Raw genomic sequence first — 23091 nt, 5'->3', positions numbered from 1 at the left:
TATACACAGTATGCAGCATTTATGCCTTCTTTTCTGATTCTATTTTTTTATGATGCATTCCAAATTTAAAAACAAAAAGACCAAACAACCAAAAAAACCTGTGAGGCAGAAAAATTATTGTAGTTGCTAATTAAGACCTCCATTCTGTAAAAACTTAAGTATGTGCATAGTATTACACACAAGAGGATGAACGGTATTATTTACATACATAAAGTTACATAGATGCATGTCTTTGCATATCAAGGCCTAATTGTCTACAGAATTCTTCCAAATGAATGAACAAACAAACAAACAAATAAATAAATAAAGACAGACAGACACTTCCTTCAAAGGTAATTGCAAGCCTAAAGCAGTAAAAAAGATAATTAAACAAATGGTTATCCTAAAACTAAGAAATATGGAGCATGGAGGAACTACCCTTTTTGATTAAGATTACACTTTCTACTCACATAGGCAGAAATTGTTCTCCAGGCAAGTCTTCGTTGCTCTTTGGAATGTCCCAAAATATGAAAGAGGGGATGCCAATCTCTGATTATGCCTGGTGCATCTTACTCACAAAGGAAGTTTTCAAGAGGATTCTGCTAATGCACAGAGTCTGATTATCTTGGGCAAAAGCAGGAATTTTGTTATATTCCCAAGAGATAAATTAGCTGAATATCTCATTTTTAAATTATAATGATGAAACAAAACTGAATACACTGAGGGATGATGCAAAACCAGCCATTAGAGGTTAGATTAGATCATGTTTCCTCAAAGGAAGTAAGAGATCTGAAAAACAGGCAGTTTAGAAGGTGATATTAAATTTGAAACCCTTCATAAAAAGAAAAGAGACAGATCCCGATGGGAAGAAATCCTTGCTCTAAGAGGAGAGCTTAAGGTGTCACTCCCAGAGATAACAGTGATCTTAATGAAAAAAGCAAGTGAAGGCTCTATGAGAAGAAGAGCATTAAACTGATAGGATAATATCCTGTCAGCTTAGAAAGAGCGCTCACAGGATAATTGACCAAACTAACAGAAATTAAGGCAGCTATTACACATTTCTGTACTGCTATGTATTACTCCCAGATAGCCATAAACAGAGCTCAAATTGATGACATCCTCTGCAAATTAGAATGACCTAATCTCATAACAAGATAGTAAATCCTTGGATTCGCCTACATGTTATTACTATAGAATTCCCTATTTATTCAGTGCTTCACTATAGGCAAATCTCCAGGGCCGAATGCATTTCAGATAAATGTCTGCGAAGTACTTAAATGGTAATTGCCTCTGTTCTGACAAGAATTTTTAAAAAGCTTTTGATACATAATACCTGTCAGCAAACCTATATGAAAAGACCACCCATCTATTACTCAAACTGAGCTGATCTACTTCAGAAATTTGTTCATACAGCATCACATCTAGAGATAGGTGAACCTCATAAGGGTTAGAGGTTCCGTTTATATAACACACACACCCAAAATGTGGATGCTTATTTATAATAGTTGAACTTCCTACACATAAGTGTGCTATAACACTAAAACAATGCTGAAATAAAGATATTTGACATTATCAACACACCCAACCTGGTGTACAAGAAGGAGAAGGGGAATTATGAATTAATCAGCTCAGCATTTAAAATTAATCAGTGAAAGTGACAATTATACATGCTCAAGGTAAAAGAGTGAAACAGACACATGTTGATTAGATAGTCAGATTTTTGTAATAGAAAATGTTTGATACCTATAGTCATGGGATGAATACATGTGGGAGGTGGGAATGGAATTTTGGAAAGAACAGCAACTACAGAGTTTCATTTGTATGAATTATTATTTTAAAGTTATAACCCCCCACCCTCTAAACCTGCCATAGGCTGGGTGGAGAATATGACCTCTGAGCAGTTTAAGAGAGAGTGAAAGTGAAAATAGATTTTGCTGATGGGCTACAGAGAGCGAAGATGGAGTCATTTGCTCCTCTCCAGATGATGTTTGGAAAGTGATGGCTACAGGTGGACAGGAAATTTAAAACAGCCACCAGTAGACAGAAAGGACAGAGTGGAACCTGTGAGATTTTGGAGATAGTAAGTATCGAGATCGAGACATTTCAATGTGCTGTGGTCCATGAGAAATTGAACATAATATGACAGAAAATAGGATGGTGAGGGGATTTTATGATATACAAAAGCCCATAATTATTTAGTTTCATGGACAAAAGATACAATTTCAATGTTACAATAACCCACAGGAAGAGATTTTCTAGGTTTGCCCATGAAGTAAAACAAAACAACGGAGATGTTCAAGTGTTATCTGTCAAGGTAAATTGAATAATAACGTGTATTCTTGTCAGAATTTTGATCAATTCACAGAGGTTCTGCATAATAAACCTAATAACGAATGCAGACCTTCTTCTGATAGAATATATGGATTGTGAAATGATCCTATGAAAGAATAAAGGTAACATTTTGAAAAGTGCCTAGTTACTTAGGATACCTAAGTCTCATTGAAAGTCAATAGGACATACGCTCTTAACTTCCCAAGTCAAATAGAAGCTATTGAAAATGTTTCCTTAATTGTTTGGCTTTTGTCTGTCTCCTTTTCTTCCTTTCCCGCTTTGTTGTTTTATTTTAAATCCTTATCATAACAACTCTCAATTGTCTTTTTATCCATATAAATGTCCATTTTTTTTTAAAGACCTTGGCCTAACGGATGAGTTACACAGCCTAAGAGTTTGTTGTGTGATGAAGTATTTCTATCAGTTTTAAATTTGCCCACAGTAGGTCATTTGTAACTTAATGTATTGTTAACCTTCATTTGCTAATTGAAAAAAACAAAAACAAAGGTGAAATACTCTTTTTGCACATGCTGCTTAACCACAAAAATCAATGGTCAGTACATTATATGGTATGTTATACTTTTCTCTAATACATATATCCTGGACGATTTGTAGGTACTTCTCCGTACTTGGTCTTTCTTAATTATGTGGGCTCCAGAGAACAAATGAGTCTTAAAATAGGCAAAGCTAATATATTTAACCAACAACATGCTCTGCTAAAGATTCCTTAAGTGTTTCTCTGTGGCCGGTTTACCATTGCAAATTAGAGTGGTGTAAACTCAGTAACACCTGATCTAGCACTTCATTATGGCAGGCCCCACACTGACATCAAAATTATAATAAGGAATTAAACCAATCCATTAATTATTGTTTATTCACTAGCAACTCTACATTACTCTGTAATTAGTTCAGACACTACAGTCTCTATGGCACATATAACTGAATGCTAATTTGTCATTATTGTTATTTTCCCAAATTCAAGTAGCACTACAAATATAAACATGCAGACATAATTATACTCTGGCAATTTGCAGATATTATATATTTCTAATATGTGGCCACAATTTTATCTATTGTGGTTAAATTGCATAGTCCCATTCTGTTGCGTGTTTGTACCACATTCTAATTAACAATACTAATTTCCCCATTCCGCAGTAGAAACATGGACAACACTTCTCAGCAATGCCATAGCTGTGGGAAATCTACTGGTATCCTTCCATTTTAGAATGGGATGGTTAGATGCTGTGCAGATGTGTGGCGTGGCTAGCCATTTGGAAGCTTGACCACACCAGCAGGGGGAGGTCATAAAGCCACCATAAACAGGGGGACATGGAATATCTAGTGCCTGACACAAGAACTGAGATAGAAAACAATAGCGTGGCAGAGAGAAAATAGATGGTGACAAATGTACTACTGCAAACCATGAATGGGGACTGGGGGTGGTAATCTGTCAAAAAAAATTAGAAATCAATCACTGATGATATACTGATTGATTTATGCCACAGTGTATGATTGTGCAACAAAGTTTTCTCCAGAACAGATAATTTTTTTGTGATTTGTTTCCAAGGCCCACTCATTGCTCTGGAGGTTCTTGGGGTTTGTCCTATATGTGCCAGCATTTAGAACAGAATAGAATGGCTTACGTTTTTACAGGCTACTTTGGATAAGGTTACATTTAGTAGCAGCATCAGGACACCTGTAGTATACCTTTTAACTGGCTATGCCTAATCTGGACCGGGCCACTCCACTGTTACTTGTAAACAGTCCAGTACATTGACACACAATACAAATCAGAGTACAGCTACAATGCGCCAGCCTCTTTTCACCTCCTACTCCCCTTTAACGGTCACTTTTGCAGCCATTTCTCCAAGGCCACTCTCATCCACTGCAGCACACTGTGGAATACCCCACTTGTCTGGTTACTCTTCCAGTGTTCTGGTCACAGCTCATCACTGTGAATAACACTCTTATTTGCCTAAGTTACAAGATGTCTGGAACCCACCATAATTAATGATAACAAAGAGGAACACTAATAGGGCTGCTCTATATATTTGGTAATGTTATTTTCGTCTCTGTCTTATGTTGCTGAATTGAAGCCGATAACAAGAAGTGTCCTTGGATGGAGATTTTCCATAAAGAAGACTGATTTCTTTATAAATGCCTCATTCTTCTGCCTCATTTATAAGACGTTTCCACAGTCTGTCAACTGAATGTACAATGGTCCCTTTGAGAATGTTTTATATTCAGAAATCTCTGTAACATTTCTTTAGACCATGTCTATAAAATCTGTATAAAAAGAAATCAAGCTTTTATGTCATTAAAATACTCCACAAACTTCCTGCAGCAAGTAGACCCATTTTCTAAAACATTTAATTACACTTTTAAAGAGATGCTTTCAGGGTAAAAATTATATTTTAAAGCTCATTCTCACCTATTATAAAAATAATACCTAAAGTATTCAAATGACAATATTTGAAAAATCTAGCACCATGCAGCCTCATTTCAGTCAATGGGATTTTATAGGTGTAACTTGAGGCAGAAATTGGCCCCTAATTTGCTTTTCTGAAGTTTATATGTTTTGCTTTTCTCTGAGCTTGGGCAATGAGAATAAACTAGTTAGTTTCTAGTGACTTTCTGTTTCAAATTCCCTTTCATTAACATAAAGTTATAATTCTTTGCAAACACTGCACGAAAATTTATCTTTTTAAAACAAATCTGTTTCCATTAGAATTTAAAAAATATCATGGAAATACTTCTGTTGGTCCTAGATTCCCCATTAAAGGTTTGAACACATTCCTAGGCTTGTTTATATTTATGAATGCACTGGATAGCTTGGCTGTAAATTCTACAATTCTCTAATTGAATATCTCTAATTGTTCTCCAGCATTTGCATACAATCAGAGTAGAGTGCAAATAATTGCTTCAAACCAAATAAATGAGCACTGTTCTGTGGACAAAGGCTCAAAAACATCAAAGTATGGAGAAAGTGAATGCTTTATAACTTCTGTGATGGGCCCTCAAGGGGTTAATGTGGTCTTAAGAGACCAATTACCTGGCAGCACCTGAGAGAGTGAAAAAGCCAGGAGTAATTGATAATGAATCTCAGCTGGATAGGGGCTGGGTGGTGATTATAAAGCCAGAAAGTTTGCAGCAGAAAGGGGATGTAGGGGGAGAGTCTGCAATCACTCTCTGGGGGATATAAGAGGTAGGAAGTATTTCAGGGGGGCAGCAAGGAGCCTGAGGGAGTAGAGTTTGGTTGCCAGCTATGGGGTCCCTGGGCTGGAATCCAGAGCAAAGGGTGGGTCTGAGTATCCCTACCAGCTACTCAGGTGAAACCCCCTGAGGTATGGTGTATAAGGACTACAGAGCCAAGGGACAAACAGAAGACCTGCTGTAAGGTCATTGGACTATATCTTGGCTGGACACTGTTACTCCTGAAGGGGTGGACTAAAGCATATTCGGGCTGGAAGGTCAAGCAGTGGGAAGAGAGACCACCTCACCTATGGAACAACTGCCAGTAGGGCATGCCATATGGAGAAAACAGCCACTATACTATGCCTGGCTACAAGACAGCACACTGGCAGTGAGTGGATCCCTTTACACCTTCCTAGTTCAGGCATTTTATACTGTGTAACCATATAGACCTATATAAAAGAGTGGCTGTACACAACCGCGGGCTCCTATTCTTCCGCAAGAAACCATCATATATTTTGAACCACAATGAGACATGCTGTATTCATTATGGATTATTAGAAAGAAGCTGTTTTTTACCAAGTTGCCAAGATACTATGAGGTATAACCTTTTGCTGTAGTGCACAAACATCTAAAAGTTTTATCTTTGTTTGGTAACAGTAAAGCTTCCAAAATTGGTTTGCAAAGTTGATCTAGAAATCTCGTGAGAACAGACTCTACAGTGCTACTTTGCTTCTGATCAGACTGAATGTAACACATACCTGGCCTATAAAGTATATAGAATATTTTAATTGAGAATTATATAAATAAATCATTTTAATGTGAACTCAGTATAGAAGACAGGGAAAACACTATAATTCTGCAAAATAAAATAAAATCCTGCATCATTTCATTCTGTATGCAGAAAATGAATAAATGAAAAATTCAGCAGCATGCATTAGACTAACTTGAAATTCATCATCCTACAATTCTGAAGATTAAAATAATACAAGGCTCAAGTGACAAAATTTTGTTTATTGTACCATCATATACTTTTCAGCTACCTGCTTTGACAGCCCAAGGCACACTCCTTTTTAAAAGGAAATTAAAGAAAGTTGTTCCTTTCTTCTCAATTGTCCCCTATAAAAGGAAAAGTTATTTCCTGTAATACTTAATTTCGTTCTTCAAATACACAAGGGGATTTGACATTAACTTTGGAAATTATATGATAGATTAATTAACATCTACCATGAATTTTCTCACAGCCTAAATACAATTTTCTTTAGTTTCTCACCACATGTAGGGCTAATTTGTGTTTCAGCAGGACTACTCATCTAAGAAAGGGGAGGAGGATATAGCTTATAATATGTAAAGTGTCAAAAACCAGTTTAACAGTGGGTCCCAGTGTACTGGCATGGATAAAGCTGCTTTCAACCATCCATATATTGATACATACCTTTATACTTGCATTCTGTTAAATTGTGCTTATTTCTTTTCTTTTTTTATCATTAAAATAACTTTTGCATCTCCCTTTGGTCAACTGTTGCAACTGCAGTAAGATTTATTATAGGTACTTTTATTTTAGGAGGTCAGGCTAGATTCTCGGTAGGTCAGTGGTGCATTTTCAGAAGTGCTCACTGTTGACCTAAATGAACCTTTGAAAGAAATGGTACAAGTCCTGTTGACTTCAAGAAGAGTTGAGTCAGTCCATTGAGGAGTGCTTTTGAAAGCTCCAACTCTAAAAATGCTGTACAGCACTGTATTTGCCACCAGCAGCGCATTTCAGCATGAGGCAGGCATTTGTGAAAATCAGACTAAAGTATCTGGATTTTTTAAAGTGAGCAATACATACTTCAGAAGTTTTTCCTCTCAGTTTTCATAGTATATAGGAACATATTGAAGGCTTACCTGAGGATTTGTACTGTTACAACTCAGGAAGTCAGTATCAGTCAAAAATTATAAATCAGGCTGAGTTGGCCAGCAGAGGAAGGCAGGGAGGTAGGGATTTTCCCCCTTAACTTGCAAAAACACTACAAGGAAGAATCTGCAACTGGAGGGAAATGGTGCATCACCATGAAGCCAATTAGTTCATTTTATCATCCATTTATATGTTATATGCTGTTATGGTCAATTCATATGTTATTTAATATATAATCAATGTATGGTAAATAGATTTACATTACTAGCCCATAGGCTTAAGAATGAACCTAGGAATAACCCTAAGAACAACCCTTTGCCAGCAAGGTCACAAGATTATTGCAAGATATGTGGCAATAGGTAAGGTCACAAAAAACTAGATTGCAATAAACCACAAGGTATTGTCCAAGATCGCAAGACACCTAATTGTAACATCATGGATAGTTGTGACCTGATTGTGTGGCTCTTCTTCCCACATAATCATATTACATAGTAGATCCAATATACTTGGACTTCAGTAAAACATTTGACACGGTACCACATGGGAAATTATTAGTTAAATTAGGGAATATGGAAATCAGGTCAAGCATTGTAAGGTAGATAAGGAATTGGCTAAAGGATAGAAGGCAACAGATTGTGCTGAAAGATTAATTATTAGACTGGAGAGACGTTACTTGTTGAGTTGTTCAAGGATCAGTATTGGGACCAGTCTTCTTCAATATTTTTATTAATGACTGTGGTACAAGAAATAGGAGTGTGCTAATTAAATTTGCTGATGATACATAGTTAGGAAGCCTTGTCAATGCACAGGAGGAACGGATTGTTACATAGGACAATCTGGATGACTTTAAAGACTGGAGTGATACAAATGAGATGAAATTCAATAGTACAAAGTGCAAGATCATGCACTTAGGATCTAATAAGAATTTCAGCTACAAGCTGAGACACATCAGTTGGAAGCAAAAGAGGAGGAGAGAGACCAAGGTGTGTGGGTCAGTCACAGGATGACTATGAGCCATCAATACGATGAGGCTGTGAAAAAGGGAAATGTGACCTTAGTTTGTATCAGGCAAGGCATTTCCAGTAGAGATAGAGAGATATTAATGCCATTGCACAAGGCACTAGTAAGAACCCATTTGGAATATTGTGTACAATTGTTACCCATGGTCAAGAAAGATGAATTTAAACTGAAACAGGTGAAGAGAAGAGCTACGAGGATGATCAAGGCAATGGAAGATCTATTTTATGAGAGGAGACTGGAAGGCCTTGACTTATTTAGCCTAGCAAAAAGGCTGCTGAGAAAGGATATGATTGGTCTCTATAAAAACATTGGGCAGTAAATAGCAGGGAGATAGAAGAGCTATTTAACTTAAAGGACAATGTTGATACAAGAATACATGAATAAATTCAGGCTGGAAATTAGAAGAAGGTTTCTAATCATAAGAGGAGTGAAGCAATGGAATGGGGTCCTAGACAGAGTTGTGCAGGGTAAACAACTTAATTAGTTTTAAAAGAAAACTGGACAAGTTTGAGTGCAATTGTTGGCTGGAGTTGGCTGCATTTCATCGGTTTAACAGCCAAATAAGGGTTCTTCACATTTTTCTTCTTTCATTTAATATGTGATCATAGAAATAGCAGTACCCCTACCCCGATATAACGCGACCCGATATAACACGAATTCGGATATAATGCGGTAAGGCAGCACTCCGGGGGCGGGGCTGCGCGCTCCGGCGGATCAAAGCAAGTTCAATATAACACGGTTTCACCTAAATACAGTACGATTTTTTGGCTCCCGAGGACAGCGTTATATCAGGGTAGAGGTGTATAACAACCTGAGGGTGTTTCTGTTCAACTCTATGATGACCATATCCTGAGCTATTAAAACTCTCCATTTAGCTTCATAATTTGTTATAAACACTTTAGCCTTGGAGCTTATTCAGCCTCTAGTAGAATTAGTTACTCTTAAACATGAAGCACCTTGAAGTTATATAAATAATAAAAAGGTCCCGTGGGTGCACATAATGCATTTCCACAAGAAAGTTTATAGAATTTATTTCTTCTGCTCCTCTGTTTCATGATGACTCAATTGGATAAACAGATGTTCAGATTCTGTCTGTGCAAAGGCTGGTACTGGATATCTTTGGATTCAAAACAATAGCTTCTCCACCTACCAAAAGAGAATTTCAGATTGGAGCAGTAGGACTGTAGCAGGGGCATCCTCTCCCAGGCTACCAGCTACTACAGAGCAAACTCAGTCATACATTTTCTCTATATTAAAACATATCCATATCTGCGCCTCACTAAAGTCAAGATTTTACAATCTCTCCAAACTCTAAAAATATCACCATTTTAATTAATGAAATTTGGTACTGAAAGCAATGGATTGTTTTAGAAGGAAAATATTTACTCTGCCCTTAAAACAAAAAGGGGGGGAAAAGAATGATTTTGCCTTAGTAACCTGATTAGAAGATAACTATAGCTAGCAGCTACTTTGTTCTTCATTTTGCTTAGAGTGCTACACAATGGAGAGAAGACAAAGGAGACAAAATCTGAACAGAGAACAAAGTGCAAAGTGCTGTGGATAGAAAATGTAATTAATACAGGCTCAATCCTACAGCCATGGAATTAAAATGAGATGAAGATCCAGCTCCATGTATTTATTTTTAGTGCAAAGGCCTCACAGAGCATGGATTTCGTACACATTTGACATGTCTGAAACAGAAACCTCCACCATTCTATTTGTGCTTAATGCACTTGCTGTCTTTCAGAATATTCCATCACCAAACTTACCAGTGCAGTTTTAAGAGAACTGCAAATTGGTTTTTCCTAAAAGAACAGAGCTAGTCTGATTCCCGTTAGTTATCAGATGGCTGGTGAACACCCACTGGATCATATCACCACAACACACCTCATTCCAGGAAGTTTAGTTTGCTTGTCAAAGTCATTAGAATATGCCTGCTAATAAGAGATGTATCCTCTATAGTATATTCAATCCTATTGTTTTGAAGTTGGTACAAGTCTGTTTGAAAACAGCAGTTTCCATAGGAACAGTTTTCCCAACTAAATCTTACATGGAGAAGTATGTCATAAATAATTGGTCTTGCCCTGAAGGAACTATTAAACACCCAAAGAAAATGCAAGGAGAGAGACAGAGAAAAGGAAAGCTATCGGAAAGGTACAAAGTGATGGCAGATTGAAAAAAAGTACATATTTTTGAAATCTCTTTACGATTCACACTAAAATAAAATTGTATCATCCAAAATATAAAAAACATTGTCAGAAATGAGCACATTAATATTGTAACTATTGAGATAGATATTGAAGTTTTATTCCTCTTTCACTATAACTGTTAAAATCGCATAGAGTACAAATCACTATAAATTATAATACAGTAGCTTTCTGTAGTAAATAGCATTCTTAAAAATGTATTTTGGCCCATTTGTGTCCCATTTATATGCATAATTTGCAGAAAAAAATGAAATTTAAATGGGTTGTAAGCATAGTTGGGAACAAATATAAAATTGTAGCAGAAGGGCATAGTCAACTACAAAAGGGAGCATTCATGTGTTACAGAATGTACCCATGTGTCTACATCCTACATGCTACTGTAATAATCTTTGCACAAAACATGCCTTGTGAGGTATCATTTGAAAACCCATAATTTGCAGGTCATCCTGGTAAAATATGTGCGGCAACATTGTATGCGAAGTTATAAGATTCCACTGTATGTTAACACGTGTACCAAACTGCGATTGGCAAACAGGTCTGTCTCAAACAAATGAATGTGTGCTCTGCTTAATTTGCATGTAGGCAGTAAACAGAGTCATCAAGTAGGAAGGGGAGACAAAGGATGTTCAAACAGGTGGGAAAAAAACCAGCAGGGAATATCCTTCCACATAGATTGTCTTCTGAATTTCATCAGGAAATATTTTTCAAGATGAGGACTGAAACTATAAAAAGGAGGGACAAACACCAAAAGGGACCTCTCTCCCTGCCCATCGTATTCACAGCACCTGAAGCAACAAAGAAAGCATTTGTTGGATTCTGGGAGAAGGACAGTTTGGTCAGTATGACTGCTGAAAGCATATGGTGAGGAAACTTTGCTTTGAATTTAACATTGTTTGTTAAGTTAGGCACCAGTTGTGTTTTATCTTTATTTTTCTTGTAACCATTTTATGCCCCATTACTTGTACTCACTTAAAATCTCTATTTGTAGTTGTTAAACTTGTTTACTGTCTGATCCAGTGTGTTTAAATTGAAGTATTTGGGAAACTTCATTTGGCATGGCAAGTTGTGTGCATATTATTTCTATTAAAGAAATAATGGACTTCATATAAACTTGGATTGTGCAGGAGAGGGCTGGGCAGTCCAGGACTGTGAGATTCCCCAGGGTGCAACCTGAATTGCTGAACTGCTGTTTCCCTTTTGCTCTCTAGTCTGGGATACTTTTTACACTGCTTTGCTAGTGAACAGCAAACCTCTCCGGGCTCTGTTCACTCACAGCTGAATATATGAATGATATGCCCAGCCATCCATGAATTTTCTACAGGATGACATCCACATATCCCTTGGCTCCAGCCTTGTACCTCAGAAACGTGCTTCTTGTAGTGTTCAGTAGCCCACTGGATGGAACAAGCTCACATTTAGTCCATCATTCCAGAAATGTGTAATGAATATGCACCAGCCCTGTTGACCTGAATAGAGATTTCCTGAACACTTCAAAAAAACTCACTAGTTTAGATAAAACAGAAAAACAAGTTTATTTACTAGAGAAAGATCTTAAGTGATTTACAAGTGATAAGGCATAAAGTCAGAGTTGGTACAAAAGAAATAAAAAGATGCATGCTAATTTCTAAACTTTGCCAAGGCTAATAAGTTTTAAAGTAATATGGTATCTCTCACCCAACAGCTTTCATCAGTTTGCAGTGGCTGGAAAACCTCCAGGCCAGGACTACTCACCCCTCCCCCACCCAGGTCAATGACGCACCTTTGTCTTTCAAGTAGAGGTAATTTGTGTGTGTGTAATTTGTGTGAGTTCTCCATTCTTACACCTTTTCCCCTTCTTTAAGGATTACACCCAGCTAGGGTGTAGACAAAACAGTCCCCTGTGTATGAGAGATTCAAAATGTCTTCTAGGTGAATTGCAATTTTCTTGCTTACACCTTCGGTGTATGTGAAGTTTAAGCCATCTTGGAGATGACATGTAACATTTTTGTTTACAGTCTCTCCCCCTAGTGAATGGTTGCTTCGGCAATTAAAAAAAGGGAAGGAGGAGGATCTGGGAAACTACAGGCCAGTCAGCCTCACCTCAGTCCCTGGAAAAATCATGGAGCAGGTCCTCAAGGAATCAATTTTGAAGCACTTAGAGGAGAGGAAAGTGATCAGGAACAGTCAGCATGGATTCACCAAGGGCAAGTCATGCCTGACTAACCTAATTGCCTTCTATGATGAGATAACTGTCTCTGTGGATGAGGGGAAAGCAGTGGACATGTTATTCCTTGACTTTAGCAAAGCTTTTGATATGGTCTCCCAAAGTATTCTTGCTGGCAAGTTAAAGAAGTATGGGCTGGATGAATGGACTATAAGGTGGGGAGAAAGCTGGCTAGATCATTGGGCTCAATGGGTAGTGATCAATGGCTCCATGTCTAGTTGGCAGCTGGTATCATGCGGAGTGCCCCAAAGGTAGGTCCTGGGGACGGTTTTGTTCAATATCTTCATTAATGATCTGGAGGATGGTGTGGACTGCACCCTCAGCAAGTTTGCAGATTACACTAAATTGTGAGGAGTGCTAGATATGCTGGAGGGTAGGGATAGGATACAGAGGGACCTAGACAAATTAGAGGATTGGGCCAAAAGAAATCTGATGAGGTTCAACAAGGACAAGTGCAGAGTCCTGCACTTAGGATGGAAGAATCCCATGCACTGCTACAGACTAGGGACCAAGTGGCTAGGCAGCAATTCTGCAGAAAAGGACCTAGGGGTTACAGTGGATGAGAAGCTGGATATGAGTCAACAGTATGCCCTTGTTGCCAAGGCGGCTAATGACATTTTGGGTTGTATAAGAGCATTGCCAGCAGAACAAGGGACGTGATCATTCCCCACTATTTGGCATTGGTGAGGCCTCATCCTCAGTACTGTGTCCAGTTTTGGGCCCGACACTACAAGGAGGATGTGGACAAATTGGAAAGAGTCCAGCGGAGGGCAACAAAAATGATTAGGGGGCTGAAGCACACGACTTATGAGGAAAGGCTGAGGGAACTGGAATTATTTAGTCTGCAGAAGAGAAGAATGAGGGGGGATTTGATAGCTGCTTTCAACTACCTGAAAGGGGGTTCCAAAGAAGATGGATTTAGACTGTTTTCAGTGGTAGCAGATGACAGAACAAGGAGTAATGGCCAAGTTGCAGCAGGGGAGGTTTAGGTTGGATATTAGGAAAAACTTTTTCACTAGGAGGGTGGTGAAGCACTGGAATGGGTTACCTAGGGAGGTGGTGGAATCTCCTTCCTTAGAGGTTTTTAAGATTAGACTTGACAAAGCCCTGGCTGGGATGGTTTAGTGTGGATTGGTCCTGCTTTGAGCAGGAGGTTGGACTAGATGACCTTCTGAGGTCCCTTCCAACCCTGATATTCTATTAATAGTTTTCTAACACCTGTGGACAGTCCTTTGTTGTCTCTGAGGAGCTAGTATATGGGTTTTCCCCAGGATTACAACATATTTCAGTAACAAACATACAGAAAAATCATATAGTTTCACGTGCAGTGTTGTTGCACACACATTTCAAACAGGTTACCCCGGGTTAGAGGGCAGGGGTGACATAGCTACTCATTAGTCTGGATTGTACCCTGGTATGTCATATCACGACCAGCATTGTGTTACACTTTTTCACGACTACCATCGTAAAAGTCCTGGGGGGGGGAACTACACACAGACAGGTAGTTTATCCCTCCTCCTTGCAGTTAAATGTTATGGGTACTGTTACTGACTGAAGCCCTCAAGACAGGACACCTACAAACTGAGCCTCTCAGATTTTAGAGCTAAGAGGAGTTGAGTCGATCAGTAACTGGAGAGGGGAAAACCCAAATGATGTAAGAAGGAAAACCCTGCATCTGATGAAGTGGGTTCTAGCCCATGAAAGCTTATGCCCAAATAAATTTGTTAGTCTCTAAGGTGCCAGAAGGACTCCTTGTTTTTGCCAATTGCTTCTGGCAATTGTGATTATGATTCAGTCGGCAACACTATTCTCCCAGACTTGGTACAGAAACAAATACTTTATGTTTTGCCCCTTGGTGTTAGGTGCCAGTGTGTAATGGGGTGTTTACCCCACACTGGCCCATAGGGGGCTAATAGAGCCCTAGGGAAGTTGCACAGGAAGCAGCCAATTAGAGAGGGGCTGTGAGGAGCAGCCAATCAGGGCTGGACAGGCCCATATAAGAAGGGCTGCAGAGCAGCTTCAGTAGCAGGAGGAAGGAGTGCCAGCACCCTGTGTGACGGGTTCGGTCACAGAGACCCCCTTGGGGCTATCACCTGATGTGCTGAGACTACCTCTGAGCCCTTTTTCTCTGCCAGTTTGGGCCTCCAGAACCCTACAAAAGACACACAAGCCTGCTGCAACACAGACCCAGGATCTGAACCATGCCCCCAAAGCTGAAGACTTAACTGAAAACAGCTTAAGAAGTGCTCCTGTCTCCAGCACCCAGACACCCAGCTCCCAATGGGATCCAAACCCCAAATAAATCTGTGTTACTCTGTATAAAGCTTATACAGGATAAACTCATAAATTGTCTGCCCTCTATAACACTGATAGAGAGATATACACAGCTGTTTGCTCCCCAAGGTATTAATCACTTACTCTGGGTTAATAAATAAACAAAAGTGATTTTATTAAGTATAAAAAGTAGGATTTAAGTGGTTTCAAGTAGTAAGACAAAAAAAGGTAAGTTACTAAATAAAATACATCAAAATACACAAGACTAATTTAATACACTAAGGATCTAGTTACAAATACTAACTTCTCACCCTAGATGTTATCTCAGGTACAATCATTTTCAGACCAACATTGTAGTTTATGTCCTGGGTCTAGCAATCACTCACACCCCCACAGTTATAGTCCTTTGTTCCAGTTTCTTTCAGGCATCTCTTTGGGGTGGAGAGGCCATTACTTGAGCCTGCTGAAGACAAAATGGAGAGGCTTCTAGGGCCTTTTATATTCTCTCTCTCGTGGGTGGAAATCCCTTTGTTCTTCTGTGCAAAAATCACATCAACAAGATGGAGTTTGTACCACCTGGGCAAGTCACATGTCCATGAATGATTCAGCTTTTTGCAGGCTGATGCCATTGTTTACATGTTAGTTTGAACGTTCCTAGGAAAGCTCAGGTGTGGATTGGTGTCTTCCAAAGTCCATTGTTAGTTAAGTACTCCCAATTACTTGACTAGTCCCTTCACAACATGTTGGCCAAACCTTCTTTGTGTTTCCTATAGAAAACACTTCAAATACAAGCATAGAGCCAACACTCATAACTTTCGATATAAAAATGATACATGCATACAAGTAGGAAAAATATTTTCAGTAGATGATAACCTTTGCAAAGATATGTCACATGGAATATCTAGCATAAAGCATATTCCAGTTATGTTATATTTACACGCATAAGCATATTTCCATAAACATATAGAGTGTAACATCACACCCTGGTCAGAGCAGTGCTACCAGCGGGTACCAGAGAAGCTAGAGGAACTCCTGGCTACTTGCTAAGACTGGCAAGCTGAAGCCCTGAGGTAAGGGCAAAGAAGGTGCTGGGGGCCGCGGGAAAATGGCCTAGGGAAATGAACTGAGGAGTCACGTGGCAGCCATCTACAGGGTCCCTGGGCCGCGATCCAGAGTAGTGGGTGGGCTTGGGTCCCCCCACCCCCGACCCCGCTGTGATACAGTCCCCCGGAAGGGGGGAGCACAGAGTGTGGTACAGCTGGAGGGTTGTCTCCTGAAGAGGACACCACGGTCCTTGGAGTGACATGGGTCCTGGAGCGGAAGTGACGGTAGTGAGACACCACCAGAAAAGGGTGCACTGGCTAGCAGAGCTATTCCCCGGGAAGCCGCAGTGTTGAGTGAACCATGTCACACAGTAGCTGACAGTTTTTTTGTCAGATGTAAAAGAGAGCTCTTGACCACTTGTGGTCATTAAAGAGCCACTGGCTCTTTTCAAGAATTCCAACTTGGGTAATTGTGTTCTGCCTATCTAAAATTTATCCTATGGTTTTAATTGAATATAATATCCTTTTTTAGCCACTGTGTAGTGTTGTGTGCTGTTAAACAGCATCCATCATGGAAAGACCATGCAGCAGTACACTGTGTACTCTTGGGAGCAGTACTGAAGGCATGTTTGTGAAAGTTTATGTAGACATAGCTATGAAATGAGGAGGTCTGGTTGCAGGGCAGAACTTTGATCCACTATCAGGGAAGACAGAACTTTACAGGTTTGTTTAACTGCAATTAGACACCCGTGGCTGGCATGGGCCAGCTAACTCAGGCTAAAGGGCTATTTAACTGTGGAGTAGACATTTTGGGCTAGGACTGCAGCTTGAGCTCTGGTATCCTCCCATCTTGCAGGGTCCTAGAGCCCAGGCTTGAGCATGAATGTCCACAATGCAATTAAACAGCCCCTTAGCCCAAGCCCAAGTCAGCTGGTACAGGCCATCTGTGGGTTTTTAACTGTAGTGTAGACATACCTGCAGACAGTGAGGGATGTAGGCAGTCAACAAATGATCATCAATAAAAATGGTCTTTGGGGCACTAGTGGATATTAATGGAATATTCATATTACAATAATTGAATGTGTAATTCCATTGAATGTGATTGAATGTGTAATTGAATGTGTAACTCTGAAGTGCCAATACCAGGCACTTCAGAGGGAAAGAATAGAACAGGCAATCAACTGATCCATCCCCTGATGCCCATTCCCAGCTTCTGGCAAAGAGAGGCTAGGGATACCAATCCTGCCCAGCCTGGCCAATAGTCAATGATGGACCTATCCTCCATGAACTTCTTTTTTGAACCCTGTTATAGTCTTGGCCTTCACAACATCCTCTGGCAAAGAGTTCTACAGGTTGACTGTGCATTAGGTGAATAAATACTTCCTTTTGTTTGTTTTAAACCTGCTGCCTATTAATTTCATTTGGTGATCCCTAGTTCTTGTGTTATGAGAAGGAGTAAATAACACTTCCTTATTTACTTTCTCCATACCAGTCATGATTTTATAGACCTCTATGATATCCCACGTTAGTAAAATCTCTTTTCAAAGCTGAAAAGTCCCAGTCTTATTAATCTCTCCTCACATGGAAGCTGTTCCATACCACTAATTCTTTTTGCCCATGTCTGTATCTTTTCCACTTCCATTACATTTATTTTTGAGATGGGGTGACCAGATCTGCATGCAGTATTCAAGATGTGGGTGTACCATGGATTTATATACAGGTAATATGATATTTTCTGTGTTATCTATCCCTCTCCTAATGATTCCTAAATCCTGTTAGCTTTTTTGACTGCCGCTGCACATTGAGTGGATGTTTTCAGTGAACTATCCACAATGACTCTAATATCTCTTTCTTTAGTGGTAACAGCTAATTTAGACCCCATCATTGTATATGTATAGTTGGGGTTACATTTTCCAATGTGCATTGCTTTGCATTTATCAACATTGAATTTCATCTGCCATTTTGTTGTCCATTCCCCCACTTTTGTGATATCCCTTTGTAACTCTTCACAGTCTGCTTTGGACTTAACCATCTTGGGTAGTTTTGTATCATTGGCAAATTTTGCCACCTCACTGTTTACCCCCTTTTCCAGATAGTTTATGAATATGTTGAATAGGACTGGTCCCAGTACAAACTTGGGGACACCACTATTTACTGCTCTCTATTCTGAAAACTAACCATTTATTCCTACCTTTTGTTTCCTATCTTTTAACCAGATATTGGTCCATGAGAGGAACTGGTTAACCAGAGCTCAGAAAAGGAAACTCACACCCACATTAAATCTGGTACACAGTAGAATTGTTTTGACTCAAGAAGGGACTGGTTTGACAGATTACTTTAGATCCCAGTCCTCCAAGATCCCCTGCTGCACTAGAATCTTCACTGTATTACAATAAGGCCATATTGACTTCAGTAGAATTACACTGATTTACACCAGCTGAGAATCTGGTCCTATGTGTCTTGACAGTGGATGTGAACATTTTGAACGTTTGTCAATGCAAAATTCTCCAAACAAGTGCATGTGTGCATGGGTGGGGTGGAGGATGGGATGGCTGAAGCAATAGGCCCCAGCTTACAATGGTTTTGTGAGCATCTTGGTGGATTCTAGTTTTTTTTTTTTTTTAATCTGAATATCATACTCATCAGGCCCTCAAAACTGATTGTAGGTAGGTACAGGACAAATCCACTTAATCTTGCAGTATATAGGCCAGATAAGGTATTTTGAAATTGCACAAATAGATTATGGTATTTTGTCGTAAGACTGCATATGCAAAAACATGACCGGCACAGTTGTGCCTGGAGATGTGACACTGTACTGCATCTGAATACAATACAGAGATATATATGGAGTGAAAAACTGAGTCAGAGTCTGAGAGTGGGGTCTTGGGGTGTATCTATGAATATCTCTACAATGCATCTGAACTTGCAGAAAGGGTTGTTCTCGTTATTGCTGCCCTGAGAATGCCAGTGACTTGATACTTACACCCCATTTTGGGATGCATGTGGTATTGGTTCTAGAGGTAGGGACATGGCATGTAGTAGGGAGAATGGCCCCAAAATGGAGTCCAAAGCTGTAAATAGACTTCGTAGCTCAGGGTGAAGAGTTAGGCTTGGCACTGAAATCACAGACCTTTGAAAGTGGTAGGATCTCAGGGTGTCAGAGAATAATATACAAGAAGCAGTGCTATCACCTGTGACTTGATTTAAGTGCAGTATAAATTTATATGTAGAGTCTATTATACTCCTTCCAGATAATGGGCTGTGAAATTATTGCCTCATCAGCAGACCTGGAGAAATCGTAATGGAGAAGGAAACTTAGAATAAACAATTTGGTTCTGTCCCAAAGTACAGAAATGCTGACAGAAACCAATAACTGTTACCAAAAATGATATTGGAATGAAAAGCATGAAGTTCCCTCTGCAGGAAATGATTTTAGGAATAGATAATATAGAAGTAGAAAGTGCTAAAAAGCAAAAGATGGTAAAAGTGTTGTTCCTGGCAGGAAACCTTTCTATAATAAAGACACAGAAGTCAACATCTCTGCCATCCCATAGTGAGTGGTTAAGCAGGGATTGTATCCACAGGTAGCAGAAATAGAGAACTGGACTTGTTCATATCAAAACAAACTGGCAAAAATAAAAGCTGTATGGTCTTCTTTTCCTTTTGGCTTCCCGCCTTCCAAATCTTTCCCTCCTCCTTCCCCAAAAACAATTGATTCTGCTCCCCAAAAATAGAATAATTAATTCTGCCATGCGGTAATTCTGACCCACAAGCTCTGAATAAGTTCTCTCTCATCCCCACTTACCAATTCCATTATTGACAACTGTTAAGAGTTCAAAAATCATGACTCAGTCTCCCCCCCCGAATAAAAATCATGAGATTTAAAATAAATAATATATTCTGACATTTTTATTTTCCTTCTGGTTTCTGAGCCCTCAGGCTTCACTTGTTTCACATTTTCAAGTCTTTTAGAAACCACGAGAGCTAGAAACTTTTTTTTTTAAATGAAAACCGATTTCTCCTGTAATCTCCTGATTCCAGGAAATCACGAGATTTGCAATCAAATCACAAGAGTTGGCAACACTGTCTACACACACACACACACACACACACCCCTCCTTGTAGTTGCCCTATGGATTCTCTTGCTATTTTTCCTACTGTGAGGCCCTGGGACCAAAGGGGGTGGAAGGGCAGTGCCAAGAGGACTTTGTCCTTCCCACCCCATGTTTATTAAATCTGGGAAAGGGGGGCAGCTGTGGGCAGAATCTCCAACCCCTCCTTTCTTTCCAAGGTTTGTGGGGGAGGAGAGCAACCTGCAAAGGATCTCCAGCCTCTCCCTTTCCTGAGAGGATGGGCAATACAATGAGATAGAGGACGACAGAGGACTTTCTATAGAGTTGACAGGGAGCAGCTGCTCCTCAACCAGCTCTGAAAATCCATGACTGAGTGCTCCAACCTTGTGCTTTTAGTGGGAAAGGGGAGAACTCTCCCCACTAATTGAGCCTGTCCCTCAGTACATACATCTGCTCTGATTGACTGTCCATCCCCAGGTATGTTGACTGGACAAGCACAGTCCCATCAGAGATGGATTTCCTCATAGACCTGGCAAGTCTATTAGGGTGAATGTGTTCCTATATGTCCGTCACTGCAGAGGCACAGTGGGTATGGCTGAATATAAGTGACAGTGCCCATTACATATAGGGCACATGATCTAAACCGATTGGCTCACTTATTGGAGGGGAGAGGTTCTTTGTAATCGCAGGGTTTACAAAGTACTCAGATTGCTATTTTCTTTAAAAGTGATGGAAAGCCTGATACAATTTGTGTTACACAAGCTGTTAAAAGGGACATTATTAATAGTTCAAGCCAACTTTGGTCAAGATCAAATCATTTTGGTTAACATTTCCTTAAAGTGCAGGGAACAAGAGAGAGCATGTTTCTTTAAAATGTTGGGTGTTTTTATAGTAGCTATCATTGTCAAGCAATAATTTAGCATGAATTGACCAATAATAATTTCTGATTGTAGAGGAGATTTTAATTGTGCCAATGAGGAGGGTACAGATAGAAGCCATCCGGAACCTCATCCATTATTTGTCATTCTATTTTGCGAGCCAATGGTTGAATCGGTGTATGGAGGAATTTTAACCCTCATGTGAGACAATATACTTCGTTGAGTAACTTTCAGTTTGTCCTGAGGGAGATTAGACAGATTTTATGCTTTTCAAAACTATTTAAATATCCCGATTGTCCCAAATGTGTTGTCTGATCACAGTAGGGTTTTATTTACCTTAAATTTGCCCTTCTTTCACAATCAATATTTCAATACCTGCCTTTTATGGGATGATTATTTTTGTAATATTTTAACATTCCTGGGGAGAGTAAGACCTGGGATACTTTTTCTTTATTGAGACAAGGGTGGAAGGTAGATAAGGTTTAGATCAGATGTTTTTGCCAGCAATGCTCATAACTGGGAACACTACAGCTTACACCAGAGGGGAAAGAAATGAATTGGAGGATGAAATAAAAGAAACTGAAAAAGTATCTGACAATACCATGCTAGGCTGAATCCATGCCTCAAGTATTTTTTTTTAAAAAAGGCTTTTGATGGTTCTTTTGGATCACAGACTGCACTAGTTTGTACTGTTTTAGGAACTAAATAGGATGATTAAACCTTGTGTGATGTTGGAGGGTATAGGGCCTAGCGATCCTAGCGATCACCCCTTTGCAGCCACTCAGTAGGAGTGCTGGGAAAGGGCTCCAAGCCTCTGTGCTCTGGATTCCATGGGGTGTGTTAAGCTTCTGAAGCCTCAGCAGGCTGCAGTACTGGTTCCTCCCTTGGCCTCACAGGGGACATTTCCTGGGCATTGACTCTCAGTCTGCCAAAGAAGGCAGGCAGGATATCTCCTGCCTCTTGTGGGTTAGTACATGGTAGTCTCTCCCCTCATGAACTGGAAAATAATGGCCCCTGGGCAGAACAGGTCTCTGCCCTTTCTGAAACCTTAAACCCTCCGTCTCAGCTTCTTCACATGAGCACAACTCTTCACCAGGTGACTTCATTGCCAAACTGATTTCCCTGCTACTGAACCAGTTCTTCTGGACAGGAACCAGTTTTTTATCTATAGTGAATAGATTTTCAGTGACTGGGTACTTAGAGTGAACTATCCTCTATTGTTACTCTTTTGCCACCAGCCTTTGGAATCTCAACCCAACAGGGAGGCAAACAGACCATAGAGAAAGCAAAAAGCTGCACATTCAAAATTATGTTTGCAGCCTGACACAGTCACACAGGTTCATAATCTCACACAGAATTCATAAATTGCAATGTTATGTTCCAAAATCATGACAGGGGATTTTTTAAATGTTTCTTTCCAACCAAAACAATTCAGTGAAATTGACATGAACTTGCAAATTGTTTCGATATTGCCAAATCAGAGAACAGATGCAGAGAACATATGTCAGCCTGGGTCCAAGTAGTGAGGCTATCCTGAAGACTGCAGGGGGATATGACCCTGTTTTTGACTTTCATGTAATTGACAGCTACCCTTGATCCATAAAATAGTGGGGAGGTGAAAAAAGGCACTGAAGGCCTTCATGTAGAATTTTCTAAGGCATATTTGTGTGGCTGATTCATGATTCACACCTATTTTTTGGAGGTCAGCATCCAGGAGGAAGAATGGTCTTTCAGTTGTCACCAAACGGTCATCACATTATAGCTGAAATGGTGGAAAGAGGTCAACAGCTAATAAATCTTGTAAGCAGAATTGCTACTTCCAGGCTGCAGTCCCCATAGAAATTGTTTTTTTCCCCCAGATGATGAAGCAACTGGCTTTTACTGTCCTCTGACAAGTTGAAGGGACAAGGTTTTCAACAGAAAGCTTTGTTGTTGCTGTTACTTTGACAGAACTGGAAAAAATACATTGCCTGCATTTTATATAGTTGTTTTAA

Source organism: Emys orbicularis, chromosome 3 (genome assembly GCF_028017835.1).
Source record: "Emys orbicularis isolate rEmyOrb1 chromosome 3, rEmyOrb1.hap1, whole genome shotgun sequence".
Classification (NCBI taxonomy): domain Eukaryota; kingdom Metazoa; phylum Chordata; order Testudines; family Emydidae; genus Emys; species Emys orbicularis.
The sequence above is the reverse complement of the archived record's forward strand: the minus strand, read 5'-3'. Positions refer to the sequence as shown.